The following is a 21,490-nucleotide window of genomic DNA, read 5'->3' as shown; positions in this document are numbered from 1 at the left end:
GCACCTCATCAGGGGAAGGACATTTGGCCCCGACGGATTTAACGTGCACCAAACCCGCTTGCACGATGGTTCTTCGGTGGAATTGGGTTCCGAACTTGAAACCCTCCGGTTCCGAAGCCGAGACCTTACCCCCAAGCCCCCGCGGCCCTTAGGTGTTGTTGAAATTTGTTACAAATTTACAGTTTTTGTACAAAGTTCACATTCCAAATTGTAAACATATATTAGTTTCTGAAATATCGCCTTCACAAGCACTCAAACAAACAGGCATAAATGATTTTTTGGATTTGGCGAAGTTGAAAACTAATACATATAATAATTCAAGTGAAATTAGCCATTTTGAGGATGATTATAAGAACCAGTGAAAAATTCAATCGAAAAGAAAAGCGAAAGCAGTAAAATTATAAACAAAGATTTTACCTTTACAGTACCAAACAGCTATTCTGCTTTTTATTTCAAGGAAAAAATTATACGGCTTGTTTACTTGCACATGAAAATATTTGATGTAAACATTTTAAGCGAGCGTGGCACCTGCTATCGCGTTACACAAAATAATTCCATATCTCTCTAAATACTTGTCCGGTTGTTTTGAAATTTTCAGATTAATAAGTCAAAGGTTTAAAGATGCTTTTTCACTCAAAATTGGAAAATCGATATATTTGTCGATTTTCCGAAATTCCCAGGGTTCCGAGGCCCCTTATACTTCAAGTAGTTTTGATGAGACGACAACATCAACAAATATAACAAATATATATGTATAAGAGAGAGAGGAGCCTCTCAGGCGACATTGGCCGGTGTTAGAAAATAATGGAAAGGAGATTATAAGTTTCCTGCCCAGGTTCTCCCTATAAATGAAGCAGCGGATGACTATTGGTTATCCTTATTCGAGAAATTCAATCAGAAATGAGACAGAAAAATATGAATCATTACTCTTTAATTATGTGTAATATGTAGTACAAATTATGACTGCACATTAAATTTAAGAAGCTTCGTGTTACGTTGCATTTCAAAATAAAATGAAATGTAAAAACCAAATTAAACAAATAAGTTAATATTTCTGTATGAAAAAAAGAAAAATAGAGTTAAAATAAATTTGTAAAGATAAAAATGTAGTTTTTTAAAAGTTTGTAATTCTAAATTGTTTTCCTGCATATCGATGCTTTCGATTGCATATCGATTGCTAAATGACGCCGTCTCATGGAAACGATCATAACTGTGCTTTTCAGTTGGCTCCTATAACGATAGTGCAATTACAAAAAACATTTTCCTATTTATTATTTATGATTAATTCAGAACCGATGCCGGTTAAAGCGATCGGAGATGTCGGATACAGAGATTTTAATGCATTTGGTTTTAAAATCGTTATCTGTGAAAAAGCAGACATAGAAGATAGGAAGAAAAGTGTGCTTCATTGCAAATAGAATTACTTCATGAGCTTTGAAATAATCACAGGAATAAACTTGCAATTATGCATATAATATAAACTTGCAATTATGCAGCAATTACATATAAACTTGCAATTATTCAGTATATGAATAGAATTTTTTTTTGTTGAATAAATGGCTTAAAAAAGTGATTGTAGAACATCTCTGCCTCAGATCGACGGAATTATGAGAATCACATAATTGCAGCTAAACTTTTGTGTTTGATTGTCCTCGGTTGATGGTAAAGGGTGTTCTGAAGTTAGTGGTTTCCATTCAACTAAAGTAATCGGTGTTATCCAAGAAGTTCAATTTCCATGGTTTATAGCCTGGATTTAATGTCCTTCATCTAACGTCTTGTTGGCAAAGAACTCAGCTAGAAACCATGTATGTAGGGCTTAAAATATTAAATAAATTCGGATTATTTTCATAATTTATATTAATTTTAACATATTGTGTACCGCTCACGAGTTTTCTCGTGTTTCGTGCGCCATCTGTTAAAGGCGCTCACGAGTTTTCTCGTTTTCACGCTTTAATTTCGTATCCTAAAGTGCATTATGATCTGTAGTTATAATGATTTAAATAATGGAGAAATTGTTTAAAAACATGCGGTCTCTGGCGTGTGTTTTAGAGATTTCTATCCTGTACGCAATGTATTAAAATTAATATAAGTCATGGGAAATGTTTTATTATGATGTTAGAATATGCGAGATATCGGCTATTTTTTCTTTTTATATTATTCCCATTATATACATATTGATATAATTGCAGCTGGGGAGGATTCTTATTCTTTTTTTTTACTGGAGCAAAACAGCTATATGATTGAAAGAACGCATTTTTAAATTTAGTAAAAACTTCTGTTTTAGAATTAAAAAATAAATTGAACATGAAATTCCCAATTCAAAATACAGGGAATTTCGATGTATTCTATCGTATACATGAAATCATTCTTACTTTTTTTAAAATTTAATATCAGCGTCACAAGTGATGTACCATTTTTTGCGTATAATACCAAGGCTTTTTAATCTAAGAATCGAGACCCGGTGGTTAAAGTTTGCTTACTTTTTGAAACCATGTATTTCTATCATCAAAAAATAAAAATGTTTCATAAAAACTTTGATTGAAATACTTTCATGGAGACTTTTCCAAATAGATGCATTCATTTTCTGTGTTTATAAACAATTTCTTCTTCTTCTATATTGTTGACTTTTTATACATCTATGTAGTAATTTCAAATTATCAACGTCTCTCAAAAACTAACCGAGGGCCACGGTGGCCTGGTGGCAAGGTCTCTGCTTCGGAACCGGAGGGTTTCGATTTCGAGACCCGATTCCTCCGAAAAAGCGTCATGTAAGCTGTGCTGGTGCACGTCAAATTCCGCCGGAGCCAAATGCCTTCCCGCTGATGTGGTGTGGAGGTCAGAAATGGGGTTCCAGATCAAGTGCCGTCCTCGTCATCTGACCGCGGCTCAATATTGAGAGGTCGGTCTCAAAATAGCTCTAGTGTTGCTTTAAAACGGGACGTTAATCTAACTAAACCAAAAGCTAATAGATGTTAAATTTAAACATCTCTGACTTATTTTTTTCAGCAGCTAATTCAGTAATCTTTTAGGTTCACTTTTCATACTGGGAAACTTCTTTCTGAGGTTTGGACAGTTCGTGAACTGTTTCCCTTTCTCCTTTGGACACTTCACTGGTAATCGTGTTGTGTCTCATTGAAATCGGCCACGGATCAGATAATTATTATCTAAGAACTTAAAATTGATCTTTTATAATTTTAAATGCCATGCCTGGTGTTCCAATAAACGAGGTTTTGTATTATGTTCCAACGTCAATTCTTTCAATGCCTCTATACTTCCAAAAGTATTTTCTTCTTAACATGTACGCATAGTAGAGAGTCAGAGGAAAAATTTTCATCTATCCTTAAAAAACTTTTTTGATTGAAGAGGAGTCACGAATAGAAGAATTTTAAGAAATCCAGATATAGACACATTTTACAAATATAACTATTGATTTATGACTTTTTGCACCCTGATCACGGCTGTCAAAAATAAGTAAATCCAAATAAATTAGGAATGCTGAGCGCTATGGTTATTTACGCCAAATTCTTATTTATACTTACATTCTTTCTTCTTTTCCATATATTGCAGCTCAAAAAAAATTTCATGTGTAAAGCTTATGTATAGGGGCATTAACACATTTTTAGAACGATTTCGGGGGCGCTTATTTAATTTAAAATGTAAAGTATTTTTTTTAATGTTCGATCAGATGACTTTTCTTCTGGACTATTCATCTGCATTGTGATTTTTATGATGAAAGAGCTTTTCGCAAAGTTCCCAGGGGTATTGATTTCCATTTCTCTTCTACTACTTTCCTGAGCCCATCAATTGTGGTAGGTTTGAAGTTAGAAAGAGCTCTTTTCAATATACCGAAGGCATAAGAATACGTAAATGAAACGGCAAAAGACTTCGCAAAAATATGCTGAAAAAATATGTATGCAACTATGGTATCAATCTTCATTTTTTTCAAAAAATGCAGTGGTACTTTCCGAAATATGACTTGTAACATTGTCTTGATGAAGTTAAATCTTTGAAATTCATTGCGGTAAAGAAATGGAATTTCTTCTGAAAATATCGGTTACAATACTTTCTCTTGATAGTACATTGAGTATATTTTAACATTTTTTTCCCGCTCTTCGATAGTAAAAAGACTTATATTTATTGCGCTCATTTAGGCATTTCATCAAAGATCATAATGTAATTCTATTTATCTCCTATGGAATAGTTTTCATATAAGGTCCTGTAAACTGCTCTGCACTGAACCACTTGCTTTGGCAAAAGCTGGCGAGCATTATATTTCTGAACTTCTTAAGTTGTAAATCTTGGTTTATTATTTTATTTATTGTCGCTATAAAGTATTTAAAGATTTTGCAATTGATTTCTTCGTCAGTCGAGTTTCTCTTGATATCATCGATTTCAAATTTGAAATACTTGAAATTGTACATATCCTTTTAGTTTATTCTTTTGAAGTCTTCTTTACATGTAGAAGTAATGATTGACGATTCTCCCCTTTTTGATTAATATTACTTATTTTTTACGTAGAATTAATACCATGCATTTCAAAACATTTTTGATTTATGGACTAGGAATATTTCTATTCGGAAAACGCAAAAACATATCCTTCAATCCACAACTTGTTTAAAGGTGATATTTTGAAAAAAAAATAATAAATCTAAAAGCAGCAGATGATATTTCTCAATTTAAATAACAAACTGCTGACAGAAAGTTTTATTCCAAAATATTTTCTTTTTAAAATTCTTTATCGACATAGCTCTAAAAATTTGTAAATTTCCTCTGTTATAATCTTGGGGGTGATCAGCAGGCGCACCATGGACGTAATTCAAATATCAATAATAATGAAAAAAATCATTACATAAGAAAATAATAGCTGCGTAGCTTGCTTCAATAAACCTAGAATAAGGAAAAACTAAATAGTCAAGCCCTTTTAGTCCGAAAAGTAATTGCTTACTTACTAAAACTATGAAATGAGATTTCAGTACCAGTGATGTGCTAGCTGTTGGCCGTTTATAGAGATCTTGTCATTTATTGCCGATTGGATTGTTGTTTTTTCCGCCCACGCTGTATATTTATTAAATCTTGCGATTGATGATCCGATGGGAAAGAATGCCTAAAGCAGTTATTCAGATTAAGGGCAATTTGGTGCTTGATATTCTTCTCTGTTACAATGACATTTAATGGCTAGGTCATATGTTTCAATAGAAAGCAGTCTTTCATAAGCTAGTATGCAGATTGCGAAAGAATTATACAAAGCTTTTAAACGTGAAACTCTTCCTTTTATAACAATAGCTTTATATCGCTGATCATTTCAATGTTTTTTAAAATTTCGACGTTGACTGGTAAAATATTTTTATTTTTTAATTTTTTTTGCTCGGACATTATATAATGTGCTTATGAAAACTAATATATATGTTTACCAACCATTAATTATGGTTATATTTATTAAGTACATTATACAAAGAAGGAATCCATTTTATTAAAAAACTTCGATAGTAATACTTCGTAATAATATTCAAATCAATAAAATGAACATATTTTTCTTTACTGGACATATTTGTAATTTTTAACATGAAATTTTTAAATAAAATGGAATTTATAGTTTTCTGAACTAGCATATAATCAGCATGCGATATTAACATATGAAATGTCTTGTCAATCATTTAAGAAAAACTACACCTTTTTAATGCGTCACATTTTAAATATTGACAATATCTTTAAATCAGTTAGTTCTTAAAGGCAAATTTTTAAGATATGAAAACACTATTTACATCAAAAATTTCGACAGTTCAAGTGTAGATTTCTATTATATTTTAAATGTAAAAATTCGATAAAAAATGTAAAATTAGATAAAAAAATAAAATATTTTAGATGTAAAAATTTGATAAAAAATGTAAAATTAGATAAAAAAAATATATAATATTTTAAATGTAAAAATTTGATAAAAAGATGTAAAATCAGATAAAAAAATATAATATTTTAGATGTAAAAATTCTCTTGAGTATGAAATTTAGCACGAGACCTTAGGTGACTATAGAAATGTTTTCTGTGCTTAAATCATACGTTGTCTATTTTCAAAATTTTAAACTTTGAATTATTAAACATAAAACCATTTCGAATCTTTAAGAAATGATACATTCTTTTCATTGATTTCTATGTTTTTAACAATTCTTTTAATGAAACGGAATCGTTCTCTGTATATCAAGGATAATGCCAAATGTGCTTTTCTGAGACTGCATTTCAGTCTTCACTAACACATTCTATTTAATTACTTATGGAAACGCGTATGTCTTTGAAAAATTAAAATTGCTATTAACTAAGCATGGAGTCGCCAACGAAGTTCAGAAGTTCCTTTGATGCATACGCCCCTCTTAGAAATCCTGACCACGCCCGATGGACCTATGAATACTGATTCATCTATATGTTGGAATGAATACGACTGTTTTCAGAGCTCCTAAAACCAATAAAGTTAGAAAATGCTCTTTTCAGTGCTCTAATGTCTTGGAAGTTATTTAATGCAATAGCTTTAATTCACCAGATGCAAATCAATGTAAACTTTTGGAATGGAAATTGGAACCCCACTTCAATAACGACGCCTTTTCAGAAGGCGAAAAAATTCGAAGTAAAATCATTTTGTTGACCCACAAATATTGTTCAATATTAACAAACTAGAAGATGGACCCGTCTAGATGAGTTGTTTTCTTGTTATGAATATTTCATACATGATTGTCATTGATTAACAAACGACAGTTGTAGTAGAAAATACTATGCACATAGCCAGAATTTTTGAGGTATCGAATATTTTCAATTCCCCTAGAATTACTTACGGCGGTGGACTATTATATATATATATATATATATATATATATATATATATAAGCATAATTTTGAAGCAGAAGGCAATTTCGAAGATAGTGAAGAGACTGAAATTTTAAGTTCGCTTTATTGCTTCCCGGAAGGCACGAATTATGAAAAAGCAGAAGCAACGAACACAACACAGAACGACACAAAACGAAATGAGGAAAAGCTGATGAAAATTTTATCCCAGTGAATATATACTGTGAGATTTTAATAAGGATTTCTAACACGTGTCAATCACAAGTAAGGGAATCATAGGGATCTTTTAAAAGAATGTGCTTAGCTAAACAGTATTTTATCCTTTCACTCGGAGTGTGGGAACCGCTGACTAAAGTATTTACACAGAGCTTTTGTTGCATTAATTAAATAGAAAAAGTGGAATGGGATCAGGAAACAAGAGAATATTTTAGAATGAAGTTAATATGGGCTAATTTCTTCTCATATTATGCATATTATATCAGTACGAAATGTAGTATCAGGTTGATCCAGAAGCACCACAAATCTAGAAATGCAGTTTTACCTGCGGAAGAAAAAAGGTAATGTAAGGCTCTAGATTAATAAAAAAGTGTAAACTGTGTAATTGCATTTAAAATTGATTAAAACGTATATAAATATAGTTACACAATAATAAACATGTGATATTTTAAGCATTGGGATAATTTAATGCGAATAAACGCTTTTTTTATTTCATTCATTTATTCAATATGTTTTCCAAGTAAAAAATGTGTATAATTGATTCGAAAGCATTTAATAGTAACATATTTGCGTAACATTTATATATATTCTATGCATTATGTAAATATTAATTTCAAATAAATTTGTTCCTCTCATATTATGCATATTATATCAGTACGAAATGTAGTAAAACTGTATTTGGTGAAACAAAAATGAGCTTCTTTTCAGAATGAGCATCCAAAAATCTTATAAAATCACTATAAATTGTTGAAAAAGTTTTCACAAATTTAAATTTTGTAGGTCTATGTTATTATACGTATGCATGTTTTGTGATAATGTTCGTTGTTCTCATGTTCTTCACACAAATCTATTCGGATTTACAGACTTAAATTGGACATATATTCGAACTCAATATTTGAAGCTACTATAATAAACTAATGAAAAGTATGCATATCATTAAGTCGGCTGTGCCTAATGTACATTAAATTACCCAATTTCAATTTAGTTTAACTTTGCTGAAAGCATAAATTCAAATCGAAAATTGAATTCTTTAGTCAATTGTTTGTATTTGCATTTTATCGCGCTTCATTTGCATATCTTTCAAATTTCGAAAAAAATAGAAGAAAAAGTAGTTTTTTCCATAATTTCCATAAGATATATGCTTTTACGATGTAAAAATTAGAAGAAAATATTGTAAAGAGGAAATGAATGTTTAGTATTCTATTTAATTAAACTTATATTTCCTTGACTTTAGGAAAAATAGCTAATTAAAAATTTATTGAATTATTTTTTTGTTTCAAATTCATAAATAGTTTTTCTTATAAAAAATTTCTCAATAAATTATTAAAGCTAAAAAAAAAAAAAAAAAAAAAAAAAAGAGAGAAAAAAAATCAAAACAAAAAAACATCGGCAAAGATCATATATTTGAAATATTTGTATTCCTGCCTTTTTTTTTTTTTTTTTTTTTTTCCTTCTCGCAATTTTATTGGATTTTTTTTTGGTTAAATTTCTTTAAATCATGCATTTTAAACATTATTTTTCATTGTAATTTTTAACAAAGGCTATAAGATAAATTGAATTTTTCTTAAGAAAACAATGAAATAATGAAGTTTCCGGGGTTTTATATTATATTTTTAGTGTAATAGTATTATGAACTACTACGTAAGGCATGGGAACATTTTTCGAGACAGAAAATAGATTCGATCTTGTGCTATAAAAAATTTTGTGGGTATTTTTTAAGTTTTATTTAATGTATGCTAGAAAAAGACGAATTTTGTTCGAACTGTGTTTGAAGTCCGAATTGTAATAGAATGAATTATGAAAAAGTATTCATGACGCCAAAAATTTCTACGCGGCCAATGGACGATCGAGTTGTATTATATGAGCACTCTGTTAACCTTTTAAAGAGCCATTTTTTGTAGTAATGGTATATTAAAATAATTTTAAAATTTAGATAAATTTAATAAAAGAAATTCATTTAATTTATTAGATAAATATAATTTGATTCCTTAATTAATTTCGTTAATTTATTACTAAATAACAAATTAAGACACATTATTTTGAATGAGATAAGAAAACTGAAACATCTAGGTTTCTATTTTATCGAAAAATTTGTGAGAATGTATGACAACCGATATAACTGCATACAAAGATTGGTGAATTTGGTGGGAAGTATATTTCCCATGGCCGTAGATAGGGTTAAATCATTCAGAAGAACTAATTTCAAAAACTATTTTGCAACATTTAACGTGAACAATCAAACGACACGGAAAGACCCGCTAGGTAAAAAAAAACCTTTCTATGGCATCTTTTTATCCTAAATAACAAGACAAAAAAAAGTTTTAAAGTTAAAACTTCATTTAAATTAAATATATTCTATGTATTTTTAAGGTAATTTCGAAACAGTATTCATTATTAACTATTCATTATTAACTATTTTTTATCCATTGATGTCAAAAATTTTCAGTTTTCTGCCACTTGCAAATAGTCAGTACTACGCTCTAGTGTTTAACACCCGAATAATAGTAATAGAACTAACGCTACACAGGTGCTATGACGTGATATACAAATGATGCGGAATCATGAAAAATTTCAAGTGACCCATGAACTTTTAGTCGAATAAATAAGTCTTCCTAAAAACAAAAAGTGTCATCTTACTGGATCATTGAGAAAGCTACAAAAGTTAATCTATCAGATTAACACTTGGAAGTTTTGGAGGCAACAGAACTTGCTTATTTCAATTATTATATGATGAATAGTATAATTTCTAAGCAGGCGTCGTATGCTCCCTGACCGCATTAACGTAACTATGTTTGGACAGGATGTGAAGACATATCATTGCCCACAGAGTTTTCTGAGAAATGGAAGCCTGAGTCCGAGATCTTGGAAACCCGATGTTGAAACTTAGGCATCAGGTATATCCTACTTCGAATATTTATAGGGCCGCGGTAGCCTGATGGTAAGGTTTCGGAATCGGAGGGTTTCAGGTTCGAGACCCGATTCAAACGAAGAACCGTCATATAAGTGGGTCTCGTGCACACTAAATCAGTCGGGGGCCAAACGTCCTTAAAATGGTGTGGTGTGGAAGTTTGGAGAGGGGGTGCCAGCTCCGGTGTCGTCCTAGTCATCTGACCGCGGTTCAAAATTACGAGGTTCGTCACAAAACAGCCCTAGTGTTGCTCTAAAACGGGACGTTAATAAAACTAAATTCGGATATTTAAAATTTATATAATATTTTTTCAATCCGTATGAGAACGTAAAGGAACTTGGGATATTCAAGTGATTTTTATCTTCTCAAGTGATGATTTTTGTATTTTGACTTAGTTACAAACTGAAATATAATAATTCTGAAATTCGATACAACTTTAATTGTATGCGAAGGAATTAACAGAAATCCATCAAATTCTTTCAATTTTATAATTCAAATAGAAATTTCTGAAAGCTAGATCTTAACACCTTCGCGAGTAGTAAAGATTTGAATGATCTGTAAAATAAACACGCGAAATTAAATTTTTACATTGAATTAAACTGCATTCTGCATCAAATGAAAATGTGTGCTAAAGGTATTCATGTCCGCAAACACATTCGAACCATTTAAAAATCCATATGCGAAAATAAATACGGGAAAGTAAACATAATTCCTTAATATGCAGTGGTGAGAGAAGCTTTGAAAAAAAACAACAATTAATCAAAAGTTTTGATTATTCTTAATCTGTTCATAAAAAAAAAAATGAGCATGTTGGTTCAAATAAATAGGCATGTTAACTGACCTAACATTTGAATGAAAACTTTTAGTATTATCATTTATAACAGTTTATGCAGGATGAATAAAATAGATATTATTTTCAATTTGAAATTTCTCAAAAGGTTACTGAATGCAACTCAAGCGAAATCTGAAGAAACTCAACAGCTAACATTGATTCGTGAACTTTGAAAATTAATTCGATGCATAATCGTTCACTGAATACAAGGATTTATTTTTATTCTTCGAAATCTAAAAGTATATTTATATAAATTGGATTTTTTTACAAAAGATGAAGACACTTTTTAACTATCCAAATGAAAAAAAAATCAAAATGATGGCTTAAGATTCAAACTCGTGATCCATTAAAGTGGGGTTAAAAATATTTTTTGTTTATTATTTAAAAGGTCAAATTTTCGTGTAACAAATAGTAATGGCAACATCAAATGAAACATATCATAAAACACATTTTCCGTTTTATTATTTTTTTCTTAATTCCGAAATGATTTCGATTTAATCGGAATGTAGTTTACTGAGATTGTGAAGTATTGGATTTTAAAATCCGTATTTCTGAAAAGAAAGGAATAGAGAATCAGCTTAATCACAAATCGAGTCATTTCATGAGCTTTGCCAGAAATGATAAGAATAGACAGTTTCTTTGTATAAAAGGTTTTAAAAGAATCTGTTAATGTCGAACATGTTATGTTTGTAGGGAAATTTGAATTTAGAAATCAAACTGAAATCATTTAAGGGGTCAGGGGACTTTGAAATAAGTAAAAATGGACGAAAACACGCAATTTTATTTTTATCGTTTCATCACCAAAATATATGTTCAAACAATACATTTTATAACACTATTTCAGTTGAATATAAATATTTGAAGAGTCAGTCAAAATGAAAAAGTACATCTTAATGACTTTTCTCAAAATGATATTGTAATTATATTAAATATCTTTGAAATGTTCCAAGTATCTTAATTTTTAAGAAATTAAATAAAATTGATAATAAAGATTTCGGTCAAACTTTAAAAGAAAATGGAATATCCATTTTATGTTTGGAGTTTTTTTAGTTAGTTAAAAGTCAGTTTTAGTTCAGGAAAACATAAAATTCCTACGAAAATTCAGTACGTGTGCTAAATGCTTGGAGTGAAGCTAATGAAAAAATATTTCTAAAAATTAGCATTTAATTGGAATTGCAAAATTATATGTAGTTTTGTTTCAAATAAATTTATGTTGGGTAAAAAGAAAAAAATAATAGAAAAAAAATTGAAAATTAAATCATCTGGAATATTTTGAAATTTATAAAAATTATATATCCTTTAAATTTCAAAAAAATAATATATTTCGTTTTGAAATGATTTTTTTTAAAAATTGGGCGCATTTATATTTTAATACATATGTATAAAAAATGACATAATCCTAACTGAATAATTCCCAAAAGTGTCTCATTGTCCTCTTAACTTAGAATTAACTTTCTTCTTTGCTACCATTTTCCACAGTGCTGATTTACTGTAATTGAATTTCTATATTGCATAATCCTTTTTAATTTCGTTGTGCAATTTATATATCGCATAATCCTTTTTAATTTCGTTGTGCAATTTATATATCGCATAATCCTTTTTTAATTTCGTTGTGTAATTTATATATCGCATAATCCTTTTTAATTTCGTTATGTATGCAATATACTTTAAGTGAATCTAGTCTCTGATTAACTGTTGAAGAGAAGAGAGACCCATGAAGTATGAAATGTTGTGCGCAGACTCCAATTCGTCCCTCCTCTTGATCCTGAGAGTGACCCATTTCACCCATAGCCACATTACATCTCGCATCTTGGACTCGCATTTTCTTGTAAGTAACTTTCTCCGCTTTCCAATTTTAATTCTGATTCAGAATAAACTCTTTATTTCGCTTAAAATAATTTCAGATTAAAATAATCCGTTCAAAAAGCAATTAATATCCATTTGCATTGACTCGCATTTTCTTTTAACTTTCTCCGCATTTTAATTTTATTTCTCATTTAGAATAAAGTCGTTATTTCACATAAAATAATTTTAATTAAAATAATCATTTAAAAAAGCAATTAATGTCCATTTTCTAGGCTTTGCATTCAATGAAAATAGTGGTTTCATATATTTTGTTAAAATATATGAAAGCACAACTTTTCAAAATTTTTTAAATGTTTAAGTTATTGATATTTTTAAAAATATATTAAAATATAATGTAAATATTTGTATAACTTAATATTATTTCCTTTCCTTTTCCTTCAATAATTGCAAAATGAATTTTTATTTCATACATTGCCATATATTCAACTGCGTGAGCTTTTTGTTGATATATATAGTCCCAATCTATGCATATAAGATTTGTTAATAATTTTATTTTGAAATTTGTGGCTTAAAATATTTAGCAGTTATGTATACGTATATTTTATAACTTATTATATCGAAACTGATTTTATTTTATCATATTTCCATGTTATTTGAATTAAATATCTGAAGTCATATTATTGATAATTAATATATACTGTATCAATATATTTCTGATGATACATATGAAGAAACTTTGAATAATTTATTTCTACTTAAGAAACTTTTGCTGGAAAATTTAGTGAAAATTGATCTTGAACCTGAAAAAAATCTACTTATTTGCGTGTTTGGGTTGACAAAGGGTCATTATTAGATGGAAATTATTTTTTATCATATTGAAAATATGTAATTTATTAAATAAAACAAACTTTTCAAGAGTATTGTATTTTTATTGTATTTTCATGCATCTTAAAATAAGATTATGGATGATTGAAATCGTAATTTCAGAATAATACAATATTACATTGATCTTTAACTATCTAGAAACTAATTTTAATTTAATCTCATAACGAACGAAATCGAATTTATTGTTTACATGCTTTGAATCTTGGTTCTATATCCGTACTCATTTTAAAATGGGAAGAAAAGAAACACATTTTTTGAATGAATATTTATACGCTGAAAGCTTGATAAGAAAAGAAATAGTGAACATTTTTCAATAAAATGCTTACGCAGATTAAAATTTAAATTTAATAGGAAAAAAATATGATAGAGTATTCTTATCTAAGACACTAACATGTATGTGTAGGATTAGTTATTTTAGAATTATAATAATTTTAATGAAAGGTTTTAAATATGTATAAAATTTCAAAAAAAGAAATTCATTTCCCCAGCTTCCTCATTTGCTTCGGATATGAAAAGAATAAACAGGGATTAGAAATTAAAATCTTTCTTAAATTTTAAAAATTCATCCCTGAATAGGTTTATAAAGCTTTCTGTAACGGGATAATAACATAGAAAATATTTTAATAAAAATAAAGTTCAGGTAATCCTCGAATAACATAGGACTTCTCTATAGTTTGAAGTTTGGATGTGGACCTACGAGCCTGCGGTTTCACTTGCCAGTTTGGACGATTATTAGAAATCCGTGAACTTATTGTAATACGTGTTTTTAAAAGAAAGCAAATTTGATAAAGTTTTTAAACCCATTTTTATTAATGTCATAAAATGGGAAGTTTGGTTTATTTCCTTATTCGAGAAATTCAATCAGAAATGAGACAGAAAAATATGAATCATTGCTCTTTAATTATGTGTAATATGTAGTACAAATTATGACTGTACCATGCATTACATTTAAGAAGCTTCGTGTTACGTTGTATTTCAAGATAAAATGAAATGTAAAAACCAAATTAAACAAGTTAATATTTATGTATAAAAAAAGAAAAATAGAGTTAAAATGAATTTGTAAAGATAAAAATGTAGTTTTTTAACAATGCATTTTTTAAAAGTTTGTAATTCTCAATTGTTTTCCTGTTTATCGATGCTTTCAAATTGCTAAATGACGCCGTCTCATGGAAACCATCATAACTGTGCCTTACAGTTGGCTCATACAACGATAGTGCAATTACAAAAAAACATTTTCCTATTTATTATTTATGATTAATTCAGAACCGATGCCGGTTAAAGCGATCGGAGATGTCGGATACAGAGATTTTAATGCATTTGATTTTAAAATCGTTATCTGTGAAAAAGCAGACATAGAAGATAGGAAGAAAAGTGTGCTTCATTGCAAATAGAATTATTTCATGAGCTTTGAAATAATCACAGGAATAAACTTGCAATTATGCATATGATATAAACTTGCAATTGTGCAGCAATTACATATAAACTTGCAATTATGCAGTATATGAATAGAATTTTTTTTTTTTTTTTTTTTTGAATAAAACGCTTAAAAAAGTGATTGCAGAGCATCTTTGCCTCAGATCGGCGTATTTTTCATGCATCTTAAAATAAGATTATGGATGATTGAAATCGTAATAATTCAGAATAATACAATGTTACATTGATCTTTAACTATCTAGAAACTAATTTTAATTTAATCTCATAACGAACGAAATCGAATTTATTGTTTACATGCTTTGAATCTTGGTTCTATATTCGTACTCATTTTAAAATGAAGAAAAGAAACTCATTTTTTGAATGAATATTTATACGCTGAAAGCTTGATAAGAAAAGAAATAGTGAACATTTTTCAATAAAATGCTTACGCAGATTAAAATTTAAATTTAATAGGAAAAAATATGAAAGAGTATTCTTATCTAAGACACTAACATGTATGCGTAGGATTAGCTGTTTTTGAATTATAATAATTTTAATAAAAGGTTTTAAATATGTATAAAATTTGAAAAAAGAAATTCTTTTCCCCAGCTTCCTCATTTGCTTCCTCATTTCAGAAAAGGTGAGCCAAAATATTGTTGAGAAGTTCAAGGGCTGAAGGTATTTTATGTAGAAAGATGCCTTTTGTTAATAGAGGAGATGATGAGAAAATATTTAATAGATTTTACTGTATCCTAATTTTGATGCTTATTGCATTAATATATTTATCTTAGTTAAAAATATTGATTTTTTTTTCTTTTTAAAATATATCTCCTTTTTTTAGCACTAATCCTTTTTTATAATATTGCACTTCTTGGGAATCTAATAACCTTGTCAGGTCAAGGTTGTTTATATTTCAAGCAGTTACATATTTAATGCGTTATTTACCCTTTATAGGGCATAATTCTATGACATTGACAAACAAAGTAATTTATTGTTATATCATTATAAACTGGTGATGCAAATACCAAAATATAAGAAGTTCTTTGATTTACCATTTATGAAATAAGGGGTGGTAAATATGCTCACCAGAAATCTTTCAGGGAAGGCTGAAAGTGATAAGCATACTTACCACTGAGCTTTAACGGTAAAAATATCATCTAATGTTCATTGGTCAATATACTTACTACTTAATTTCAGATATTTTAAACCTTTTAAGACCGACGGGACATTTAAAAACATTTAAACCAATGAGAATTTTATCAAATCGGTCTCGGAAGGGTTAAAGCAACTTAATACGGATTTTAGTCGGGAATCATGAATTCAAATTCAGCAATGCATTAAAGTTTGAAACCATTTGCATTTATTAGGTGGCTGAATGGACTGCTACATTGCATAAAAATAAGATTGTTGCAATTTGATGCAATTTTATTAATAACATCTTAGCCACGTTTTGCTTTAAGAAATAAACTAAAATGTCATAAACTACAGTATTCAAATAATCAATCCCTCAAAAATGAAGTCAGAATATGCATAAAATCGTTAACAGGAAGATTTCGAATTTTAAAAAATTCCAACTGCATCAACAGTTTTTATTCATTTTTAAAAATGAATTTTGAATTTAAAATAAATTCAATAACAAATAATGTTAATTAAATATAAGAAAATTTTAGACATAAGGAACACAACACAATGGTGTTTCATGTCTAAAAACTTTTTCAGGTGTTAAAATTTAATGACAAACGTTGGAACTTAGTGTCGTTACGAAAACCCTTATATCGTGAACGGTCAGTGGTAAGCGTATTTACCATTTTTGAAATTAAATGAGGTTTCACTATAGACTTAATGTATTTTAGAGCTATTAAGGGAGCTCAAATTTTAAGCATCTAATTACCCTATTTTAAAATACTTTTTTGAGTGCTCATAAAAGTATTTTAAAATATTTTTTTGAGCGCTCATAAAAAAAATCTTTAACAGGTGGTAAGAATATATGCCAGCGATATATAAAAGGTTTATTGTAAAAACTTTATTCAATTAGAAATGATTTCACGTGATATATTAAGCTGCTATTAAATAACGAATACCCATTCTCTGGAACCCCCACATGCTTGCAAGAATTGTGACCCATTTCCAGATATATCCGTCCCCATTCAAGGGATGCTTGCTCATCAGATAAATGACGAAAGCTTTCCGATTAGCATCGGAAGATTATAAAACAATGAACGCGAGCGGTTGCCGTAACAATTGCTCATTTTCTCACCGTTCCTACAATGGAAGTTCAAACGCATCGCTTTGGAAACGTGTTTCCTCTCCATAGTCCCGAAAATTTCGAAATTAATCCTTTTCAGAGTACTTGTTAATAAAACTGACCCGTTCTTAAGGGATTCACTGTAACTACATAATGCCGGATTGTGTTGTACGGCGCATATTTTCACAGAACACGTTTCACAATTGAATTTTTCAATAGCCTGTAAAACGCCGCGCTCTAAATTTTTGAGGAAGCACTTCATTAGACAATAGTCACTCTTTGTACCTCACGTGGTCATGAAACTGGTGATAATATTAAACAATTGTTTTCATCTTGAGAGACTTGAATTCTCATAAAATAAGGAGGGGAGATATTTTTTTCGATACTCTTTACTTTATGAATTCACATTGCAATTTTAGATCTGACCGAAAAAAAATGTTTCCAAAACTAGTGCAATGCAGTATTCCTTTTTTTTTTTTTTTTGAAGAATTATTAGTAATCGAATGGACGATGTGTTCTGAAAATATGATTCGAGAATATATTCTTAATGTTGAAATATTTTGTATCGATTATTTCTTAAAAAAAATTATTACGGATTCAACTAGAGAATTCTTTTCCAGCTTTCTTAATTAAAATTTCCGTTGTTTTGAATCTAGTACAAATCTATTTATCATAAATAGTGAAAGATTTAATAGAATGCAGCTATTTGTGTCTCAAGATCATGATTCAAATATATCAAAGCTGTGGTTAGTGGGCCATAGGTTTGAGATCAGTTTCTATTGTGCTGTTAAAATTCCTAAAGGTCAAACGAATTTAGAGAAGAATGCCGCTTTTCATTTGACTATGCTTCAAAATTTTGAAGCTCTGCCCCAGTAGAACTAAATCAAATTGAAGTTATATAACTCCGAACTAAATTAATACACAATTGATTAAGTATTTTATCAATCTATTCTCTGCACTCGTCCGATCATATTTGTTGTAGTACATCTCAACGGAAGTTTTCATTCACATAGCCGAGTTGAATAATCAAAAGGTATTTACCATCAGAATCGAATAAATTATTTGGAAGAAAGAAAATCCAAACTAGTTTATTGTATCACACAAGGCAATCTTTTACTTGAAAGGGACTCTATATTTTTATTAACCATTTTTTCTGTCCTAATAATTAGCGTCTCTTAATTTGTTATATATTATGCGAATTTAGTAAAAAAATAATGAATCAGAATACTGAAAATTTTCTCATTGCTTACTTTACTGTGCTAATAATTAAATGACAGTTAAATCTGTCATTTAAATTTAGGAATTTCGATGTTCCGCCATGGTTATTCGCTGATGATTTTTCTCCCTTCGTACAATAAGCGTTTTGTAATTAAATTAATTGCGCACTGAGGAGTTTACATTTTGGTCTCTTCTTAATCTCTTCACCTACGAATTTAATTTCCTAAACAGATGACATCCTATTTGGAAAATTTATTGTTATCCCAAAGCCTGTAATAACATAAAGGACACTTGAGATATTGAAGCTTTATCAAGTGACTTTAGCGTTTTAAATGACGCAATTTTTAATTTAAGTACTAAAAATTCAATATTTCGCTGTCCGTGCCCTACACGCCATTGTAGGCGAAGAGGTTAATTGAAACCGGCACAAATAAAGTATCGTAAGTCAGTTTTAGCATCTTACAGGAAAGATCTAATTTATTTTTGAGAATGATTATCTTTGGTTCATTTCGATCTACAATTACGACACTTTGCCCACCCAAAGACAAATACAGTAATAATATGAAAATCAGCTAAACTAGATTTAAGACTATTTACCTCTAAAGTATCAAAATTTGGTTTCAAAACGTCACATTTCATTAAATTGTATAGATGGGTGGTAAAATAATACGAACACCCATGGAAAAAGCATGACCCATTTCAAAGAAGCAGAATGAGCATGTCACTTTGCATTCACGTCTTCCACCTAGAGTTATGAAAGGTAAGGTATCAGACGCTCAACATCAGTCACAAGTACTGCATGTGTCTACCGTACTCTCTGATAAACTCTAACACGTTGACTGCTACGCTGAATTTCGTACAATATAATTTCGGTGACTCCCACGGCAGTCAAGATGTTAATGACTGACCTATCAGAGTTCGAAAAAGGCATGATTGTTGGGATGCGGTGTGCTGTTGCTAGGTGATGGAAACAACCAATTATTTGATGTATGCAATATTTACTGTATCAGTCATTTAGACAGTGTACATGAAATGCTATAATACGGCATCTGTGAAGTACAACAGTGGACGGGGAAAAGAAGCATAACGGAAAGGGATAAAGATTTGACTCACACAGTGAACCAAAAGCGCAAGCAGTTTTTATTCCAGATAACGTCGGAGATAATCATCTCCGGAATCCCATTTCAACAAAAACTGTCTACAGCGAAATTTGAGCTTCAAACGCTTATGGAAGAGTTGCAATTTGTAAGCCATTGTCAACATCACATGCTTACTTTTCAGCAACACCAATTGCGTAAAACACACAGAAACTGGATTCCACAACAGTGGCGACAAGTCACCTGGTCTGATAAATTAACCTACACCATATTTCAGACAACTGAAATCATTTATATGTGAAGAACTCAGACAGAAGCATTTTCTCCTGACTTCTCTTGCCGACTGTGAAATATGGAGATGGTTTTCTTATGACATGGGGTTCGATATTTTGCCAATGTTTTGGGCCTTTTGTTACTTTGCATGGGAAGGTTACAGCTGTTTACTATGTCGATATGCTGAGGGATCAGGTGCATCCTTTTCTCCACACTGTATTCCCTGGAGATTGCCCACTTTATCAAGACAATGCATCTATCCATACTGCTAAAATCGTCCAAAAATGATGAGCATGAGGAGGAAGTAGGACATCTTGCTTGGCCCCCTAAGTCTCCTGACTTGAATATTAATGAACATTTGTGGGGATATTTGGAGTCAAAAGTCCGTGCTCGATTGCCTCCATCATCTACGCTTTCATAATTAGAAATTTCTCTAGAAGAAAAATGGCTTTATTAATAAAACGTTTATGACCTCTATATATCCATCCCAAGTCGCATGCAATCTGTTATTAAATCAAAGGACGGTCCAACCCCGAATAAATAAAGCTTTTCTTCTATTTCATAGGTGTTATTTTATCACTCTTCTGTATATTAAATTCCATTTATGTTGTGTGTTTTGAGTTATCTTGCTCACATACACATGGACAGAAATAATCTTCCCATTGACGAATTTGACCTAAAAATTTGTCACAATCTATGCTTTAAATATTAAATTATGAAATTCGTTTAGTTTGTTGCGAAGTCGAGTTATCTTCATTCTCAAAAATCTTAGCAATAAAATCATACGCTAAATTTCATCGATATTGCTCATTACTCATTGGATATCGTGTGATATCGTGTATACATGCATCATTCAGATGAACAGACAGACGTACTGTTGACAGTTTCTGCTCAAAATTTGACAGAAATCTAAATTTTCAGTGCAAGTCCGTGTTTCAAATTTCATCTTTTTTGTTTGCTGCACCTTGGAATTAATGTTCGCAAACTGAATAATTCCAAAAATGTTTTTGAATTCGGAGAGATATAAAATACAAAGATCGTCAAAATCTTGAGTCCTATGCTAAACTAGAAAGTAACACTTTCATACAAGCTCAAGTTGTTAAGACAAATTTCAAAGTGCTAGAAATCAAACTGAACACTCCCCCCCCCCCCCCCCAATACAAAGAAAATTCTTTATCCCATTCGAATTCCAATATGTTTTCGGGTTCATAATTATTTTTCATTTTTATTTCCTTCCTTATCGGTTGAGTCATTAGGGCAAATCAACAAGTTCTTAACAAAATAAAGCTTTGCTGAGATTTGAATCATTCGATCATGAAATTGAGGACAGCATTTTGAAATGTGATTTTTAAAACGCATCTGAGCGCATTTTACGCAGATTCCAGACTTCTCCGAAAACTCTAGCTAATGATTTTGCACACCTTTTAACGATTCCTAGCTGAACCGCATGTGGTGGAGAAGGAAAGAAGAATGTGTTTCTTCACGGAATGCAAGTTGATGTATGTTTTGTAACAAAATTGAACCCTAAGGAAAATCTAGCTTCATTCTAGGGTAATGTGGTTGGTGCTGTTTGCAATAAAAAGCTATCGCAATGGATTTATTGTGCCATTATAAAAAGGCTGGGGAACTAAAAATTTGACCGACGAGGATTATCAAGTGTGGCCTTATTTACTTTATGGCTTCAATATGGATGTGAATTTCTATGAAGAAAAGCCGGTTTGTTGCTGTTTTTTTATTGTTGAGTTGAATCGGAAATATTTGCTCCTCCC

At 30.2% G+C, this 21,490-nt stretch overlaps 1 protein-coding gene across 3 annotated transcripts in view; it reads left to right on the top strand.

Annotated features, from left to right (window-relative positions):
• LOC129960811 (CD151 antigen-like) overlaps positions 1–21,490 on the top strand; it is a 165,717-nt gene that overhangs the window by 3,122 nt on the left and 141,105 nt on the right. Inside the window, exon 2 of one of the 3 annotated variants that reach the window (XM_056074469.1) lies at positions 12,457–12,612. The exons of the other annotated variants lie outside the window; for them this stretch is intronic. The gene's annotated coding sequence lies outside the window, so the exon portion shown is untranslated. The remainder of the gene's footprint in view (positions 1–12,456; positions 12,613–21,490) is intronic. 3 annotated transcript variants of the gene reach the window in all.

This window comes from Argiope bruennichi, chromosome X2 (genome assembly GCF_947563725.1).
Source record: "Argiope bruennichi chromosome X2, qqArgBrue1.1, whole genome shotgun sequence".
In the NCBI taxonomy this organism is placed as follows: Eukaryota; Metazoa; Arthropoda; class Arachnida; order Araneae; family Araneidae; genus Argiope; species Argiope bruennichi.
This window is presented reverse-complemented; position numbering and strand designations above follow the sequence as displayed.